This window comes from Cervus canadensis, chromosome X, assembly GCF_019320065.1.
Source record: "Cervus canadensis isolate Bull #8, Minnesota chromosome X, ASM1932006v1, whole genome shotgun sequence".
Lineage (NCBI taxonomy): Eukaryota > Metazoa > Chordata > Mammalia > Artiodactyla > Cervidae > Cervus > Cervus canadensis.
Genome location: NC_057419.1, coordinates 36,703,633 through 36,723,324, shown reverse-complemented (window position 1 = coordinate 36,723,324; position 19,692 = coordinate 36,703,633). Strand labels below are relative to the sequence as shown.

The following is a 19,692-nucleotide window of genomic DNA, read 5'->3' as shown; positions in this document are numbered from 1 at the left end:
TTTTCATTTATATTTTTTTTACAGTTTATTTTTCCCTCTTTTAAGATGCCTGATCTCCAAGCCCCTAAAACAATTGATTTTTGCCACCACCTCTCAACCACTGGTTTTATAGGAATAACACCAAGACTCCTCAAGAGACTATTTCTTAGATGCCCGTTCACCCTACTCTGGTGGCTTATGATTTATCACTATCTGGTGGCCTCTGAATTATTCAGCGATGGATGCTATTTGTTTTAACCAAAAGGAGGAAATTACGATGTTGAAGTTTATCTGAGCCCTGTTCTCCCCAGAAAGCAGTGATAGTTAGGAACCCCCACCCCTATCATTTTTTTTCCAGGAAAAGGCAAACTGCAAGTGACCATCCTACCCTGGCATATTATTGAGATAAAACCCATCTCCATCTTTCCCAATGATTCCTATAAGACTTGCACATGACCCCCTTATTTACCTGCCTTTATAATGCCAGGCATCTTTCCTTTCCTTTAATATATTACTCATTAATCAATCTTCTCCCTATTCCAATAGCTGGATAAAATAATTTCTTCAAGTGCATTTTGTCTTTCACATTATCAACACAAATGTATTCAGAGGACAAATCAATTTCAGCATACATATTTCTGAAAACTTTGAAAAATATATCTACAGCTTTGTGGTTAGGTCATTTTTTTCTTTACCAGAAACATGACCTGGTGAACTGTAAACCACAAAGTCTATTTTAAAGAAAAAGCACAGGGCTCAGTCAACTGCATTTGCTAATATGCATTTGGTATTTTCATGTCCATGAGGTCAGAGATCAAGGATTCTTGGATCATGACATCAAGAAAGACATTTTATGAAAAATGTCAGGTAGCTACCTCACCAGGCAGAGCCAGATACCTGCACTATTCAAAAAACAACTAATTGTTACTGGCAAAGATTTTGCAACAATCATCTCTACCCTTCCATCTCCCAGTCCTGGTATCAAAAGTCAGCAATATAAATTTTCAGTATTTTCTTACTTGAACCTCTCTAAGACCTGCTCAGATATATATTTTCTCTTTTAGTATTAGCATAACTCTTAACGATTCTTTTCCTCCATAATAGCTATTTTGGAATTTGCTATTTGGACTTTTCTCTCTTGTTGGCATATAATAAAAATAATAGCCAACACTGAGTGCTTACCTTGTGCCAGGAACTGTACTAGATACTTCCTAATGTTAACTCAATTTTCTCAGTAGCCCTGTGAGGTAGGCATTATTATTATTTCCATTTTTCAAATGAGGAAACTAAACTACAGGGAGATTAGGTATTAAGTTGGTATAAAAGTAATTGCAGTTTTGGACCATGAATTTTAAATCATTATAACTAGGCTCAAACACATCTTTGTAAGTCAAAATAGGAACCATTACAATCACACATTTTTGCCAATGAGAAATAAGTTTGTTTATTCTTATTAGCATAAATATCCATGCTTCGGGATTCCACGAACTCTTAGGAAGCATTTTCTGCATCCTGATGGTTGTGGAAGTTTTCCCTGCAGAAAGTTGTCAAGATGCTTGAAGAAGTGGTAGTCTATTGGCAAGAGGTCAGGTGAACATGGCAGATGAGGCAAAACTTTGTAGCCCAATTTGTTCAACTTTTGAAGTGTTAGTTGTGCAATGTGCAGTTCGGTGTTGTCGTGGAGAATAATTGAGTCCATTCTGTTAACCAATGCCAACTGCAGGCACTGCAGTTTTCAGTGCATCTCGTCAATTTGCTGAGCATAATTCTCAGATGTGATGGTTTTGCTGGGATTCAGAAAGTTGTAGTGGATCAGATGGCAGCAGACCATCCAACAGTGACCGTGACCTTTATTTGATGCATATTTGGCTTTGGGAAGTGCTTTGGAGCTACTTCTAGGTCCAACAACTGAGCTGGTCATCAATGGTTGTCCTACAAAATCTGCTTTTCAGCACACGTCACAATCCGATCGAGAAATGGTTCATTGTTGTTGTGGAGAATAAGAGAACACAACACTTCAAAACGACGATTTTTTTTGATTTGTGGTCAGCTCATGAGGCACCCACTTACTGAGCTTTTTCATTATTCCTATTTGCTCCAAATGCCAAACCACCATAGATAGTCAACGTTGAGTTCTTTGGCAACTTCTCTTGTAGCTATAAGAGGATCAGCTTCAATGATGGCTCTCAATTGGTCGTTGTCAACTTCCGATGTCCAGCCACTATGCTCCTCATCATCAAAGATCTCATATTCTTTGCAAAACTTCTTGAACCACCACTGCAGTGTATGTTTCTTAGCACTTTCTGGGTCAAATGTGTTATTGATGTTGAGTGTTGTCTCTGCTGCTTTACAACCCATTTTAAACTCGAATAAAAAAAATGGCTTGAATTTGCTTTATGTCTATCATCATTTCTACAGTCTAAAATATATATATAAAATAAACAGCAAGTAATGAATCACTGGCAAAAAAAACATAGTGAGAAATGCACATTAAAATGATATATAACCACATTTATAAAGAATATATTCCAAAGTTCAATAATGCAAAACCGCAATCACTTTTGCACCAACCTAATAATTCATCAGAAGAACTATACAGAAACGATCTTAATGACCTGGATAACCACAATGAAGTGACCACTCACCTAGAGCCAGACATCCTGGAGTGCAAAATCAAGTGGGCCTTAGGAAGCATCACTATGAACAAAGCTAGTGGAGGTGATGGAATTCTACCTGAGTTACTCAAATCCTAAGAGATGACGCTGTTAAAGTGCTGCACTCAATACACCAGCAAGTTTGGAAAATTCAGCAGTGGCCACAGGACTGGAAAAAGTCAGTTTTCATTCCAATCCCAAAGAAGGGCAATGCCAAAGAATGTTCAAACTACCACACAATTGCACTCATTTCACACATTAGCATGGTAATGCTCAAAATCCTCCAAACTAACCTTCAACAGTATGTGAACTGAGAACTTCCAGATGTCAAAGCTGGATTTAGAAAAGGCGGAGGAACCAGAGATCAAATTGCCAACATCTGTTTGATCATTTAGAATTCCAGAAAAACTTCTACTTCTGCTTCATTGGCTACTTGAAAGCCATTGACTTTGTGTATCACAACAAACTGTGAAAATTCTGAAAGAGATGGACTATCAGACCACCTTACCTGCCTCTTGAGAAACCTGTATGCAGGTCAAGAAGCAACAGTTAGAACCGGACATGGAACAGTGAACTGGTTCTAAATTGGGAAAGGAGTATGTCAAGGCTGTACACTGTCACCCTGCTTATTTAACTTATATGCAGAATATATCATGTGAAACACCAGGCTGGATGACGCACAAGTTGGAATCAAGACTGCAGGGAGAAATATCAATAACCTCAGATATGCAGATGATACCACCCTACTCTGTGGGAGAAGGCGAGGGTGGGATGATTTGAGAGAATAGCATTGACACATGTATATTACCATATGTGAAATAGATCACCAGTGCAAGTTCGATGCATGAAACAGGGCACTCAAAGCTGGTGTACTGGAACAACCCCGATGGACGGGATGGGGAGGGAGGTGGGTTCGGGACAGGGGACACATGTACACCCAGGGCAGAATCATGTCAATATATGGCAAAAACCACCACAATATTGTAAAGTACTTAGCCTCCAATTAAAATAAATATATAATTTAAAAAGATGACACCACCCTTATGGCAGAAAGCAAAGAGGAACTAAAGAACCTCCTGATGAAGGTGAAAGAGGAGAGTGAAAATGCTGGCTTAAAACTCAACATTCAAAAAATGAAGATCATGGCATCTGGTCCCATCCCTTCATGGCAAATAGATGGGGAAATAATGGAAACAGTGACAGACTTTCTTTTTTGGGCTCCAAAATCACATGTGGATGGTGACTGCAGCCATGAAATTAAAAGATGCTTGCTCCTTGGAAGAAAAGCTATGACAAACCTAGACAGCATATTAAAAAGCAGAGATATTACTTTGCTGACAAAGGTCTGTATAGTCAAAGTTATGGTTTTTCCAGTAGTCGTGTATGGATGTGAGAGTTGGACCATAAAGAGGGCTGAGCATTGAAGAATTGATGCCTTTGAACTGTGGTGTTGGAGACTCTTGAGAATCCCTTGGACTGCAAGATCAAACCAGTCAATCCTAAGGGAAATCAGTCCTGAATATTCATTGGAAGGACTGATGCTGAAGCTGAAGTTCCAATACTTTGGCCACCTGATGAGAAGAGCTGACTCATTGGGAAAGATTGAAGACAGGAGGAGAAGAGGACAACAAAAGATGAGATGGCTAGATGGCATCACTGATTCAGTGGACATGAGTTTGAGCAAGCTCTGGGAGACGGTGAAGGATAGGGAGGCCTGTGTGCTGCAGTCCATGGGGCTGCAGAGTCAGACATGACTGAGCCACTGAACTGAATAAGTCATCCAAGGTCTTAAGGTTAGGAAATGGCTGATCTTGAATTCGAATTTAGACAGCCTCTGGCTCCTCAGTCCACAAGCTTAATCACTTAACTAAACAATTTTCATATCATTCTCTCAACATCTATTGCTTATCATCTTTTTCATAATATCCTCTACTTCTCTTTCATGTCTCTTCCCCTTTTACCGTTTCAGTTTTGTAATGCTGTGAAATGAGTCTATTTTGTCAGTTTTATACTACCTCTTTACTTGTCTTTCCCAATTTACCACTTCACTACTTTTTATGGTGGCTTCTATCCCCTTTGCCATTTTCTGATTTGAGGAACTTTTGGTTAAAAAATGAACCACAACAGATCCTTCTATGAGGAACTTTTCTATCCAGATGTCTCCTATAATAACCCACCAGACTTTAATCATTTTAACTTTCAGGTTATTTGGGTTTGGGATAAATGAGTTTTTAAAATCCCCCCAAAGGCAAGTAAATGACCCAGGGCCAAATTTGTACAAATTGACTTTGTGGTGGTCCCTTCCTCTATAACCCCAATTTATCTACTGACCTAGCACCTTTGGATTTAGAATTTATACAGGAATATGTGTGAAAAAGGATTAGGTCAAGAAGGCCCTACTTGTTAAAAGAAACAAATCCATTAACTGTTTGACAAAACTGAAAATGTTATCCAAGAAATAAAATAAACATGACAGCAGCATAATTCTACACAGTTCTCGCTCTCTATACACCATATGGCATGATAAGCAGTTACTATTGAAGACAAATGAAGGCTTGGGAAGAGTAGAAATAAGGTAATATTTACCTAAAAATGAATCAAGAATACTGACTACAAATTCATTATGTTGCAAAGTGCCAGAAGTTCGCTTTTAGAATCTATAGACCATATTTCCTTTTGGATAATTATACAGTCCAAGGTAAACTAATGGAAAAAACTGCAAAACAGTTCTATTTACCACCAAGAATCTTAGATAGCTTATAATCAGAACCTAACATTTGCACTACAGAAGAGTCAAAGTGGTGAGTAGGTCCCTGAAGATTGCTGTAAGATTAACTCAGCTAGGGAATAAATTGAATAGACAGGTCACGATGAACTGAATTCACTTGTTGTTTCCTTTGGACGTGCAAGGTCTCATTTCTCTGGATCTAGCCTCTTTAGTACATTTTTCTCAGATGACACAGGTGGAATTTTCTTGTTGTAAAATGTCTTTATTCAGTAAAGTATAGATTAGTAAATCAAAGTCTTCACTTGGCTAGTGAATTTTTTTCTTTCATATAGTCTACTGTTAGGGAAGAAAGTAAATGAGAAGAAGCCAAACAAGTTCCCAAAAGCAATTTCCCAGCATGCAGCCCAGGTTCAGCCAGATTTCATCAATATCTGCTACCACCAAGGATCTTATCCGATTAGAATCTAGGGCATAGGAACACTATGTAACTAAGTGATAGCAGTAAACTTCACCCAGCTCCAGTCTACTGTGCTTACTAAGGCAGAAATGGACAGATAAAATTTTTAAAGAGGTTCAAGAATATGTATGAAACAAAAAAAATGTGTCATGTAACTGTTCCCTGAACCAGAAAATTTAATTAACCAGAATATTCCCTCCCTGAGCATTCTGGTTAATAAAAAATATCACTTTTTACTTTAAACTCTCATTTAATAAACTTAAAAAACCTCAATGGTTTAGACATCAATATTGGGCTGAGGAATTAAATGTACTTTCTTCCTCCACAAGAAAAATAACATTTTAGGTATAATTGATGGAAATCGTGCCTGCTCAACCTTTTCTAGTTAAACAGAAAAAAACACAAAAGCACTGGCAAAGCAGCTGGCCCAGGCTTAATATATATGTATTTGTATTTCTGCACCTGGTACTGGCACACAAGATGAGTATCTCAAGAGCCAATGACTTAATGTGCTTGCATCCCCAACCTACATAATAGACCCCATTTAATTGGCTACAGTTTATATTAGGTGTGGATAGGAGGAAATGCCATTGTGTCCAGTGAACTGATCACAACCTCTTTTGAATCAGGAGAGAGAGGATGGTGCCTGCTTTAAAATTGCAGGGAATGCTTTCAGACTTTCTAGCTTCTGCTGATGCAAATCTAGGGTAACTTCTGACATACAAGAAAAACATATGGATGCTCCTCACATATTGTTTGGCCATAGGATGAAGCCTCTCTACAACATTTGAGCATGTGTCACTTACATTGTTCAAAACTTGGATTAAAAACATCTAGAGAGTTGTCATGTTATGTCTATGTTAATTATAAATACCCCCAAAGACAGAATATAAAATTTTTAGCATTCTTTTTACACCTTTTCTGCAAACAAAAGACTAGTTAAATTCTGAAAAAAATTATCCACAATTATTGGGCTTTGCAGGTGGCTCAGTGGTATAGAATCTGCCTGCAAATGCAGGAGATGTGGACGCAGTTCAATCCCTGGGTCTGGAAGATCCCCTGGAGAAGGAAATGGCAACCCATTCCAGTATTCTTGCCTGGGAAATCCCATGGACAGAGGAGCCTGGCAGCTACAGTCCATGGGATCACAAAGAGTAGAACATGACTTAGTGACTAAACACACACAGACATCCACAATTATTATATACATATATTCTACTCGATATCTTTCACCTGTAGATTGTGACTTCCTAGTGAAATGGTAATCATTTCTATTTCATACAAAAAGGGACTTTTTGTATGAAAAGTATTTTTCATACAATTTTGCAAGAAGTAAATTTTGCAAGAAGTAAAGAGCCGTCCTGGCACTCACAGGCCTGGTTGAACAAGGCTTGAAATCTCTGTGTTCACCCCTAGAGGAAGAGCCCTGAAATATAACATCACTGTTGGTTCCCAGTAGTCCAGGGGCCTTCTTTGGATGCTTCAGTCTCAGGCAGTCCACCTGAGACAGGACACCATACGCAATCAAACTGCAGGTAGGTGCTAGGGACTATTCAGTGCTGTCTCTGTACAGAGGTTTGTAGACAATGCAAAATACTCTGAACCCTGCCCTTGAGGAGCTAATGACTAAGTTGAATTAAGGTGTAAGAAAGACTAATGTAAAAAAAAAAAAACCATAAGATGTGCATGAGTAAGTGTCAAAGTATATGGTGTAGACATGCTTGTCTCAACTTCCAACCACCTAACTCTAAACCGGAAGCTTTCTTCTATGAGGCTCAGAGGATTTATGATCTCATTTATTCTCATTAGCTCTATGTGAAGTCGGAAAAAATGGCTATTCCTCTTTCACAGTTAAGAAACAAAGACAATTTATGTCCCAGAGTACTTAAGGAATTTGCCACATGTTCCAGAGCCTCTAGCAGTGCTGTATTCCTCCCGTGGTTCCCTCCTCTACTGCACCTTTACATTCTCATTATAACATTCTAAAGTATGATTCTGATGATATCACTACCCTGCTTAAAAACCCCTCAGTGAGTCCCCATGCCCTTAGGAAGAAAAGATCCTTTCTTTGGCATAGGACACAAGGCCCTTTATAATTTTGTCCTTGACTGTTTCTCAGGCCTCATCTCACCATCCCCCTCAAGTACCTAACACTTAACTGCAGCAGACTTTTCTCCCTGTCTTAAACATAATACATTCTGCAAGTCTCTGGGGCTTTGCATGTATGTCATCTTTGCTTGACAACCTCCTTGCCACCCTTTAAAATCCAGCTGTGAAGATGTCCCTAAAGTTCCACCTTCTTTTCCCAGGCATAAAAAATTGATTCTTTCTTTGCGTTCCAGTAGCTTATTCAAATCTCCACCATAGTACTTAGCAAACCAGGCTGCAATGATTAGTTCCTATACCTGTCTCCTCTATTAGACTATAAACTCTTTGAGAGCAAGGACTGTATTTTATGCATCCTTATACTGTCAGTACCTAGCACAGTACTTGGCACATGATAGGCTCTGAAGAAAGCTTTTTAAAAACTTTTAAAAGAATTTATAGGAATGGTGAAATGTCTAAGATATGGAGGAAAAGATTTATATTATTTACATTGAATAAAGAGAAGAATTACCTTTGGATTATACATTTACAAATTCAAATGTGATAAACTAGAAAAACAAAGGAACATATCACTAAAAAATAGACTGATCAGTACCCAAATCAGGAAACTTTAAGGGCCCATGACTCATTGACCAATCTCCCTCTCAGAACATACAAACCAACCAACCATGGGTTTTCATAGAGGCTGGTCCTGGATCTAGAGACATGTCATTAGTTTTTTGTTTCTTTAAATGTGTGATAGAATAGGGAGCTTTGTATTAAACGTGTCTCCAAATAAAGTTAGATGTGGCAGTATTGTTTGGTAGACACACTTAAAACTGAAATGACTTGCATCAATTGGCAAAGTGGATGGATTTCTCTAGGGTGAAATTTAACATGGAAGGTAATTCACTGATGTGAAACAAATAAAGAGGGTGGAAGATATGCTGGAAGGTCATATTTGAAGCAGTTCTGAGTATTGCAACATAGCTGCAGGCCTCCAGGAGACTGAATCTAGGAAATAAATAGCTTCTTCAACTCATGGCTACTCCCTCAAACCAATGGTCAGGCTTTAAATGTAGAAAAAATTGTTCAGGGTATATTTACCTTTGCAGTGACAAGCACATGCTTAAGTGGTGATTGCTGTCAGTAGCATCACCTTTAAATATTGAAGACAGAAATGTGGAAACAGCATGAAGGAATATCAAGACAGCAAGTTCCTAGTTAGGTGTGCACATTTGGGCAGAGGTCAGATTAGTAGTTTTTAAACTTTTCTTAAGCAGCAGAATTATTTTTTTTTCCAAATGAAATTTTATGTGGAATCCAAACATATAAAACCAACAAAATTAGCAATACTCTGGCTAAAGTGTGAGTAGCGGATGGTCACCTGGGGATCCGAACCCTATATATTTAGTAAACCCTTTACCTCCTATAGTGGCTACTGAAGCACCTCTAAAGAATTCCTGGGATCGATGCTGTAGAAAAGGTTTCTACATGGAGAGAGAGGTTAGACTAGGTGACCTCTACTTCTTTCTGATTCTGAAAGTCTATAGTACGATAATCCTCCTTATTTGTAATAATCTATAAGGAAAAAGAATCTGAAAAAAGATATATATGTATCTGTAACTGATCACTTTTCTGTATACCTGAAACACAACATTGCTAATCAACTACACTTCAATAAAATTTATAAAATTATAAAAAAAATTGATAATCTTCTAATATTCCAGATTAGCCAGGAAATCAAAATTTTATCCCACTTACAGGAGAGTACGGTAGAGGGCAACACAAATAACTAAGAGTTTGAGGAATATTTTTTCCCAGAGCTGTATCTAATTCTTAATTTTAATTTTTTCATGACAGTTTATGTAGTACTTTAAAATTCACAGCAAAATTGACAGGAAAGTACAAAGATGTTCCCAATAACCCTTTCTCTTACATGTGCATAGCCCATTCCTATCAACATCTTTCACTAGAGTGATGTGTTTGTTACAACTGATGAACTCACAGACACAGCATGATTACCCAAAACCCATAGTTTACATTAAAGTTCATTCCTACTGTTCTACATTCTATGGATCTGGAAAACTGTATAATAATAATAATAATTAGAATAATACCATCATATGGTATCATACAGAGTATTTTCATTGCTCTAAAAATCTTGAATAATAATCATAATGAGGGATTACTTATTTGGCACAGGTAACAAAAGAAGCTTCTCTCTTCTTCCTCCTTTGTCATACACATCTGTACTGAGCACTCACTCTGTTCTATACTCTGGGAATAATGATGAACAGATAATACAGACAAGAGCTTATTCTCAAGGACCTCACAGTGTGTGGGGGGGGGATGTAGAAGCAGATGGAAAAAAAATAGAAAGAAACAAGAAAACAACATATTGTGACAAGCAATATTACAAAAATAGCACATAGATATGTGATAGAGAGTAATGGGGTGTGGATGGGGGCTACCTCATATAGGTTGGTCAGGAAAGCTTCTCATTGAATAGGTGATGTTTAAACAGAGACCTGTAAAGTGAAAAGAAACTCATCCATACAGAGATGGAGAAGTCTTCCAGGCGGAGAGAATAGCATTGTAAAAGCTCTGAGCCAGGAAAGAACTCCCTTAGCCTATTTGAGAAGCAGAAAGGCCAGTGTGGCTAGGACACAGTTAATGAAGGAGAATGGCACAAAATGAGTTCCAAAGGGACCAAATCACAGGGGCTATCACAAGGAGTATGGATTTGGTTCTCAATGAGATGGGAAGCCTTCGGAGGGTTCTGAGCAGAGCAGGTATAACATCTGATATGAATTCCCTTTTCTTCTATGAAGAGATATTGTATAAGTAATCATTAGCTCAAGGCAGAAAGGCGAAATGTGGTAGCAAAGAGGAAATTCAGGAGAACTACTGCCAAGAAAAGTTGAAGTGTTTTATTTAATGGTACAAAGTGAATTTCTTGGAAAGATTTAACCAAGAAAGATGACTTCTTTAGCCTTCTCATAGCTGGCAGATGTGACAATTTACCCTGGTGTCACAGGCACTGGGGAGAGCAGGGGCTCATATTTAAGTCTCCTGACACTTAATGTTCTTTTCACTAAATTAATTGCTTCTAATTGCTTACAGCAATTGCCAACAGCAGTTGTGAAAGAAGGCAAAAGGCAGAAATATAGTACTTTCCTCCTCAAGGGCTCCTGAGCATTCAATTTTTCTCTATAAGAACCTACCTGAGCACTTATTAATACTTATGACTTAGTTTACCATGGTAAACCACATTAGGAAATTTCCTTCTAGCATCTGAACTTTAAATCCCAACTTTAAATCAACCTGACCACTCAAATGTTTATTTTGCTCCCAAAGCGAGGATGACCAAGAGCTGTTGGAATAAACCGCATAACTGCATATTTACACCAACACTCAATAATGGTTCCCAGTCTCAGGTGGGCTTTCAAGGCTGCTTAGTCATCACTGACTTCTAATTGTCTCTTTCTCACTCCTTACAATGGATACCACAAACTCACCAAGTCCCAATACCCTGTTCAAAAGTCCATCATGTTCATAATAAAATCCAAAGTCCTATCATGGTCCACAAAATCTTGCATGATGGCGCCCCTGTCAACTTCTGGGTCCTATCCTACCACTGTCCCCATTACTCTGCTCCAGACACAGTGGCCTTCTTGTTATTCCTAAGAAACATCAAAAGGATAACGGTGTGCATGTCTGCAGTTACATGGTTTGCTTTTGTTGTTGTTCACTTGCTCAGTCCTGTCTGATTCTTTGTGACCCCATGGACTGCAGCACGCCAGGCTTCCCTGTCCGTCACCAACTCCCGCAGCTTGCTCGAACTCATGTCCATTGAGTCGGTGATGCCATCCAACCATCTCATCCTCTGTTGTCCCCTTCTCCTCCTGCCTTCAATCTTTCCCAGCATCAGGGTCTTACCAATGAGTTGGCCCTTCTCATCAGGTGGCCAAAGTATGGGAGCTTCAGCATCAGTCCTTCCAGGGAATATTCAGGGTTGATTTTCTTAAGGATTGACTGGTTTGATCTCCTTGCTGTCTAATGGGCTTTCAAGAGTCTTCTCTAGCACCACAGTTCAAAGGCATCAATTCTTCAGTGCTCGGCCTCTTTTATTGTCCAGCTCTTACATCTGTACATGACTACTGGAAAAAACAGCTTTGTCTATATGGAACTTTGTAGGCAAGTAATGTCTCTGCTTTTTAATACACTGTCTAGGTTTATCACAGCTTTTCTTCCAAGGAGCAGGTGTCTTTTAATTTCATGGCTGCAGTCACTGTGTGCAGCAATTTTGGAGCCCAAGAAAACAAAGTCTGTCACTGTTTCCATGTTTACCCATCTACTTGCTGTGAACTGATGGGATAAGATGCCATGATCTTGGCTTTTTGAATGTTGAGTTTTAAGCCAGCTTTTTCGCTCTCTTCTTTTACTTTCATCAAGAGATTCTTTACTTTCCCTTTGCTTTCTGCCATAAGGGTGGTATAATCTGCATATCTAAGGTTATTGATATTTCTCCCAGCAATCTTGATTCCAGCTTGAGCTTCACCCAGCTCAGCATTTCATATGATGTACACTGCATATAAGTTAAATAAGCAGGGTGGCAATATACAGCCTTGACACACTCCTTTCCCAATTTTGAACCAGTCTGTTGTCCCATGTCTGGTTCTAACTGTTGCTTCCTGACCTGCATACAGATATCTCAAGAGGCAGGTCAGGTGGTCTGGTATTCCCATCTCTTTGAGAATTTTCCACATTTTATTGTGATCCACACAGTCAAAGGCTTTGGCATAGTCCATAAAGCAGAAATAGATGTTTTTCTGGAACTCTCTTGCTTTTTTGATGATCCAGCAGATGTTGGCAATTTGATCTCTGGTTCCTCTGCCTTTTCTAAAACCAGCCTGAACATCTGGAAGCTCATGGTTCACATATTGCTGAAGCCTGGCTTGGAGAATTTTGACCATTACTTTACTAGTGTGTGAGATGAGTGCAATTGTGCAGTAGTTTGAGCGTTCTTTGGCATTATGTTTCTTTGGGATTGGAAAGAAAACTGACTTTCCAGTCCTGTGGCCACTGCTGAGTTTTCCAAATCAAGGTATAATTTAGATACCATAAAGTTCATCTATGTTAAGTATACAATGCAATGAGTTTTAATAAATTTACTGAGCTAGGCAACCATCACTGTAACCCACTTTTAGAACATTTTCATCCCAGTAAGACTCCTCATGCTTATTTATAGTTAATCTCTGTTTCTACCCCTAGACCCAGTCAAGCAGTTTTTTGGTTTCTGTCTCTATAGATTAGTCTTTCTGGACATTTCACATAAATGGAATCATACATAGGTGGTCTTATCTATGTGGATTCTTTTACTTAGCATGATGTGTTTTCTATTTAATAGTTCATGAACAGTTTTAGTTTTACAGAAAAATAGAACAAACAGGACAGAGAATCCCCATATATCCTCTCTCCAGAATACAGTTTCCCCTATTAACATCATGTAGTAGCATGCTACATTTGTTATAATATTGACATATTACTATTAAACAAAATAATAGGTTACATTAGGGTTCATTCTTAGTGTTGTACAGTTATATGAGTTTTGACAAATGTATGATGTCATGTACCCACTATTACAGAATCACATAGTTTCACTGCCCTAAAAATCCCATTTTCCACCTAATTGTTCCTCCTCTCTCCTCCAGGCTGGTGGCACTCACTATCATTTTATTTTACTGCCTCTCTAGTTTTGCCTTTTCCAGAATGTCATATAGTCTGTAGAATCATACAGTCTGTAGTCTTTTCAGACTGGTTTCTGTCACTTAGCAGTATGCATTTAAATTTTCTACATGTCTTTTCATGTGTTGATAGGTCATTAAAAAAATCAGCTTTACTGAGCTCTAACTGACATAGAATTGTAAGATATTTAAAGTGTACATCATGGTGATTTGATATATGTGTACATTATGAAAGGACTGCTCCTACCTAATTAATACATACAGCATCTCACATATTTATTTATCATTATCTTTTTGTGAGCATATTTAAGTTCTACTCTTAGCTAATTTCAATTCTACAATACAGGTTAGCTCATTTTTTCTTGCTGATAATATTCCATTGTAAGGATGTAAGAGTTTGCTCATCCATTTATCTATTGATGGACTTCTTGGTTGCCTCTAGATTTTGGCAGTTACGAATAAAGTTGCTATTAAAAAAACACTGTGTGCATGTTTTTATATGGACATTAAGTTTTCAACTCAACTGGATAAATGTCTTGTGAGCATGATTGCTAAGCATGTTTTTGAGGTTCATTCACACTGCAGCAGGTATCAGTCTTTCATTACTTTTAAAATCCCTGAATATTATTGTTATACAGATATACCACATTTTGTTTATCCATGCACTAGTTGATGAACATTTGAGTTTTTCTCACTTTTTGGTTATTATTAATAACCAAACAGAATAGAACAGAATAGAACTTCTATGAACATTCACGTGTTTTTGTGTAGATATATGTTTTTATTTCTACCAGGAGTGGAACTGCTGGGATATATGATAAATTTATATTTAACTTCTTAAGAAAGTATTAAAATGTTCCCGAAAGTGTCTGCACCACTCTACATTCCCACCAGCAATGTATGAGGTTGCTTATTTCTCAACATTTACTGTCTGTATTTTTGTTATAATCATTCTTGTGGATGTTTAGTAGTATCCCATTATGATTCTAATTTGTACTTCCCTATTGATTAGTGATATTGAGCATCTTCTCATGTGTTTATTAACTGTTCATATATATATTTTTGGTAAAATGTCTATTCTAATCTTTTGCCCATTTTAAAATTGGGTTGTCTGTCTTACTGAATTATAAGAGTTCTTTGTATATTATACAAAGACCTTTACAGATATGAGACCTTTATCAGATATGTAATTTGCAGATATTTTTCCCAATTTATGACTTGTCTTTTCATTATTATATGGTGTCTTTTGAAGTTTTTAATTTTGATGAAGTCCAGTTTATCATGTTTTTGTTTTATGAATCACACTTTTGTTGTTGCCTTACCAAAGTCTCAAAGATTTTCTATTTTATTCTAAAAGTTTTATAGTTTTAGCTCTTACATTTAGGTTTCATTCACTTTGAAATAATTTTATATATAGTATGAGGTAAGAGTTTAATGTCATCTTCTTATATCTGTGGATCCAATTGTCCCAACACCACTTGTTCAATTTCACCATATATTTTCAGTTTTAAAAAAGAGTGTTTAATTCTTTATTTCAAAAACTTTCAAACCTACAAAACAGTTGAAAGGATAGGACAATGAGTAGTCATGCATCTTTCAGCTAGATTAACAAATTGCTTCTAATTTCTACATTTGTTCTCTGTCTAAACAAAACATGCAAGCACATGCACACACATGTACCTATGTGTGTGCATGCTATCTCTCCCTTTCTCTTTCCTACTTTGCTGAGCCATCTGAAAGTAAGACACAAATAAGAAGATACTTCACTCCCAAATACTTCAGCATGCATGGGACAGTCAATAAGTCAACTGGCCTCTTCAAAAAGCCATTATTATGAGAAACAAAAGAAGTTAGATGAATTGTTCTAGAGTAAAAGAGAATAATTTTGAAATTATCACACCCAAGAAAAAAAATCAACATTAATTTAATATAATGTCATCTAAAGTATATTCCATATTCAAATTTACCAAATTATTCCAAAAACATCTTTCACAGCTGTTTGTGACCCACTATCCCCTCAGTTCAGACTCCATTCAAGGTTGACAGACTGCCTTTTATTGTTAGAGCTCATTGTTCTCTTTTAATCTAGAACAATGCATCTACCTTCTTTTGTTTTTCATAATGGCTTTTTGAAGAGTCCAGACCAGTTGACTTATTGAATGTCCCACATTCTGGGTTTGTCTAAGTATTTCTTCATATTTAGATTTCAGGTTAAACATTTTTGGCAAGGATATTTCATAAATGGTGTTCTGTACTTATTACATCACATCAGGAGGCACAATGTCAGGTTGTCCTGGTATTGACAATGCTGGGTTTAATCACTTGTTTAACCTAGTGACTGCCAGATTTTCCCATTGTAAATGTACATTTTCCCCTTTGTAATTATCAAGGAATCTATGGAGTGATAATTTGAGACTGAGTGAATATCCTGTTCCCCAAGAACTTTTTACCCAATGGTTTGATGATCTTTGCCAAATCAATTATTAAACTGGGGGCTGCAAAACAGTGTTTTCTATTTTATCTTCCTTCTACATTTATTAGCTAGTATTCTTCTGGAAGAAGATCTTTCTCCCCCTTCACCTTTCAGTTTGTAAAATATTATATAACTTTGTCGAAGTATTGCTATGGGGTAATAGATTATTATTATCATTATTATTTTACTGCTATAATCAAATTCCATTAATACTTTCACAATTTCTAAAAAACACACTTCTTAGCCCAGTCTACAGAAAAGGCCTAAAAGCAATGCACATCAGTAGCACTGAGCATACCTAGTAACTAGCTTGTGGTACTGAAATACCATTTCCTATTAACAGGAACCAGAGCTCCTGAGAGAAGTGGCTGATTCCAGACCTGGGGCAGGGAGAGCTCAGTGTAAACTGTCAGAACCTTGTATACCAGAAAGCAAAGATGCACTAGAGAACTGATGGGGTCATGTATAAAACACATAGGAGCTGGCTTGAAGGGGCTCTCACTGGCCAAATTTGGGATAGTGTGAGCAGTGCTTTACAAATTATCCATATTTTACTAAACCTCATCTATAGCTTCCCTTCTCTCTCTCTAAACCTGTCTTTTTCCCTATAGCCTTATTTTTCAATGTTCATTTGCTCTTCAGTCTGCTCTTTTAACAGCACTGAAAATTATACCAATGATCGTTTGATTACCAGTTCCACAGATCCTTCTCAGTCCTCAACAGACTCAACTTCATAGTCACTTAATAACCCTTTGCCCTCCCATTCTACACTTTCTTCTCTTCTCCCAAGCAGGAACAAATAGTCCATATCCAGTTTCATGACCTATCTAAGACAAGCAGAAAAAGAATCTAAAACTACGAAAGAGAAGACCCAGGTTGAAGAAGGCTTGGGGTATACGTGCTAGTGGACACATTTTCTCCATCTTGGTATTTTCAGGGCTTAACCAGTGGGTGGCATCCAACAGGCACACACGAATATGGCTCACTGTCTGTGACACCTGGGGCAAGCCACTTCTCCATGCTGAATCTCAGATTCCCTGTACATACAATGGGATGATAATAACACCAAGTTCTAGGGGTTCTTTCAAGAACATTCGTGTACATGCTGTGAACTCTAAAGGTTATTCAAAGTAAGAAATGAAAAAAGTTCTTACTTTTTCTCTGTTTGGTCTTTCTTCCCAAACATCCCCTCACCCTGCCCAATTAAACTTTCCTTGACTCTTCCTCAAGTGACTATTTCTTTCCTTTGGTTTTCTACAAAATTGCTTGCTTTCTCCACTTCCTTCTTTCCCATTTACTTTGCAACTGTCTGTTCCACTTAAATTCCTTTTACCAGGTTTACCAGTGACAAGTAACCTTTAATATTCATCTTACTTGATCAGCACCTGACACTGGTAAACATATCCTGATTCTTTCTTTTGTTTGAAATAGTTATTGCCAGTGTTGTGTTAAAGCCAGCTAGGGAGATCTGAGTATCCAATATTCAGGAATTTTGGAAGCCCTTGGGATTATTTATATAATTGAAATTATCAAATACTATAAATTTAGGGCTTTATTTCTTTTTCAGAGATCTGATTTATCAGCACAATACTTGTTACTGTTTCTATAAATGACACATGCTCAGTAAAACATGCTCAACTATGCAAACTTTAACAAAAAGTACAATGACCTGAAATCTCACTTCCGGGGGAAAAAAAACAAAACCACTGTTTGCTAGGAAGCAAAGGTTTATTTAATGAAGAAAATGTTACACTGCTGCTTTATAACCTTCCATAATATGTCATGGACATATTCTATGGATATTTCCATGTCAATAAGTATAGAGCCATGTTATAATTTTTAAAGGCTGAATACTATTTTGTTGTTTGTATCTGCCATAATAATTTTCCTACTGTTGAATATTTTAGGTTGTCTCTGCTATCATGATGCTGAGAACAATGTCGCTACATGTATTTTAAAAATCCATTTGTGCAATTTTCTATCCTCTTTGGGGTAAATTCCCAGAAGTAAGATTGTTGTCTCATAGAATATGTTTATTTTTATTTTGATACATACTGCTAAACTGTTCTTTGGGAAGTCCAGAAGAACTTACATTCTCACCAGCAAGTACACAAGAATGCCTGTTTCCTTGTAGCCTTGGTAACACTGTTCCATCTTTTAAATCTTTGCCAATATCATAGATGAACAAGAAAAATGCATGATTTTGCTTTCATATCTTTGATTATCAGTGAAGATGAACATCTTTTTATATGTTTATTGTCTTTTTATATGTCTTTTGATGACTGCTTTTTCAATCCTTTACCCAATTTTCTAATGTGGATGGATGACTTTTGCCTCTCATCCTTTTCTTAAAACAGTATCCTTCCTTAGATTCCTGTACACTACTTCTTTCTGAGGCTCCTTCTACAATACTATCAGTTCCTTCTCTGGCTTCTTCCTCTCTGCCCCTTAAATGTTGATGCTCTCTTTTCACTTCTGCACAACCTACTTTTTCTCAGTGATCTTATCCATTCTTGTGATTTTAACTGAAATCTCTAACAATATGAACAATCCTGATAGTAATAATGCTATGAATAATTGCAAACATTTATTGTGCATTTACTATGTGCCAGGTACTGTATTAGTGCTTATATGGAATAGCTCAGTTATTTCTCACAGGAAGTAAGTAAAGCTGGTGCTAGCATGAAGTTCCACTTTATGGAGGGAGAAACAGTCAAGAAAATTTAACTAACTTGTTCAAAGTCACAAAATTAGTATGCAGAGCTGGGACTGAAACCCATCTTGTCTGGTGCTAACTATACTGTATTACATCTTGTGACTGTATGCTGTATATCATCTACATTATAGTCCACAGGCCAAACCCAGCCTGATGTGTTTTTGTTAATAAAGTTTTATCAGAACACAGTATACCCATTCATTTAAATATTGTCTATGGTAGCTCTGAAACTAAAGCCACAAAGTTGAATAGGTACAACAGACACCTTGTGGCCTACAAAGTATAAAATATTTATTATTTGGACCATTACAGGAAAAGCTTATCCACCTCTGCTCTGTTCACTGATAATTCCAAAAATCTACCTATCTTCTGAGCTCTCTATCTACTTATCAACTGAATACCTCTAGCTCATAATGCTTCAATCTCAAGTCTTGAAACTGTACTCTTAAGGTATCACTTCCTGCCATTTCCAGCTTCATACCCTCTAGCCCAGGGATGTGACATGCACACTTGCTATTCCTCTTTTTAATACCCATGGCAGACATTGCCAATTGATCATGTTACTCTTTCCCATTAACCCCAGACAAGGTGTCAGAATCTTTCTTAATACAACCCTTTCATAAATGAAAGCCTAGCCTGAGACTGTCAGTGGAAGGTACAAAGAAAGGGTTGGAGTCAAAAACCATTTAGGAAGTAGAATCAGCAAGATGTGGGGATAACAGAGGCTTGTATTTCTAGCTTTGACAGTGATAGGTAGACAGTGATACCTTGGTTGGGAGCTACTGCTAATCAAATGCAGTTAGCACATGAGGTAAACTTATTTGCCATCCCTGTAGTGGAGCCACAACCA

The 19,692-nt window shown here is 37.4% G+C and overlaps 1 pseudogene; it reads right to left on the bottom strand.

Moving 5' to 3' along the window:
• Positions 1 to 1,232: 1,232 nt before the first annotated feature.
• On the bottom strand, positions 1,233 to 19,321 carry LOC122435514 (annotated as a pseudogene).
• Positions 19,322 to 19,692: the final 371 nt, after the last annotated feature.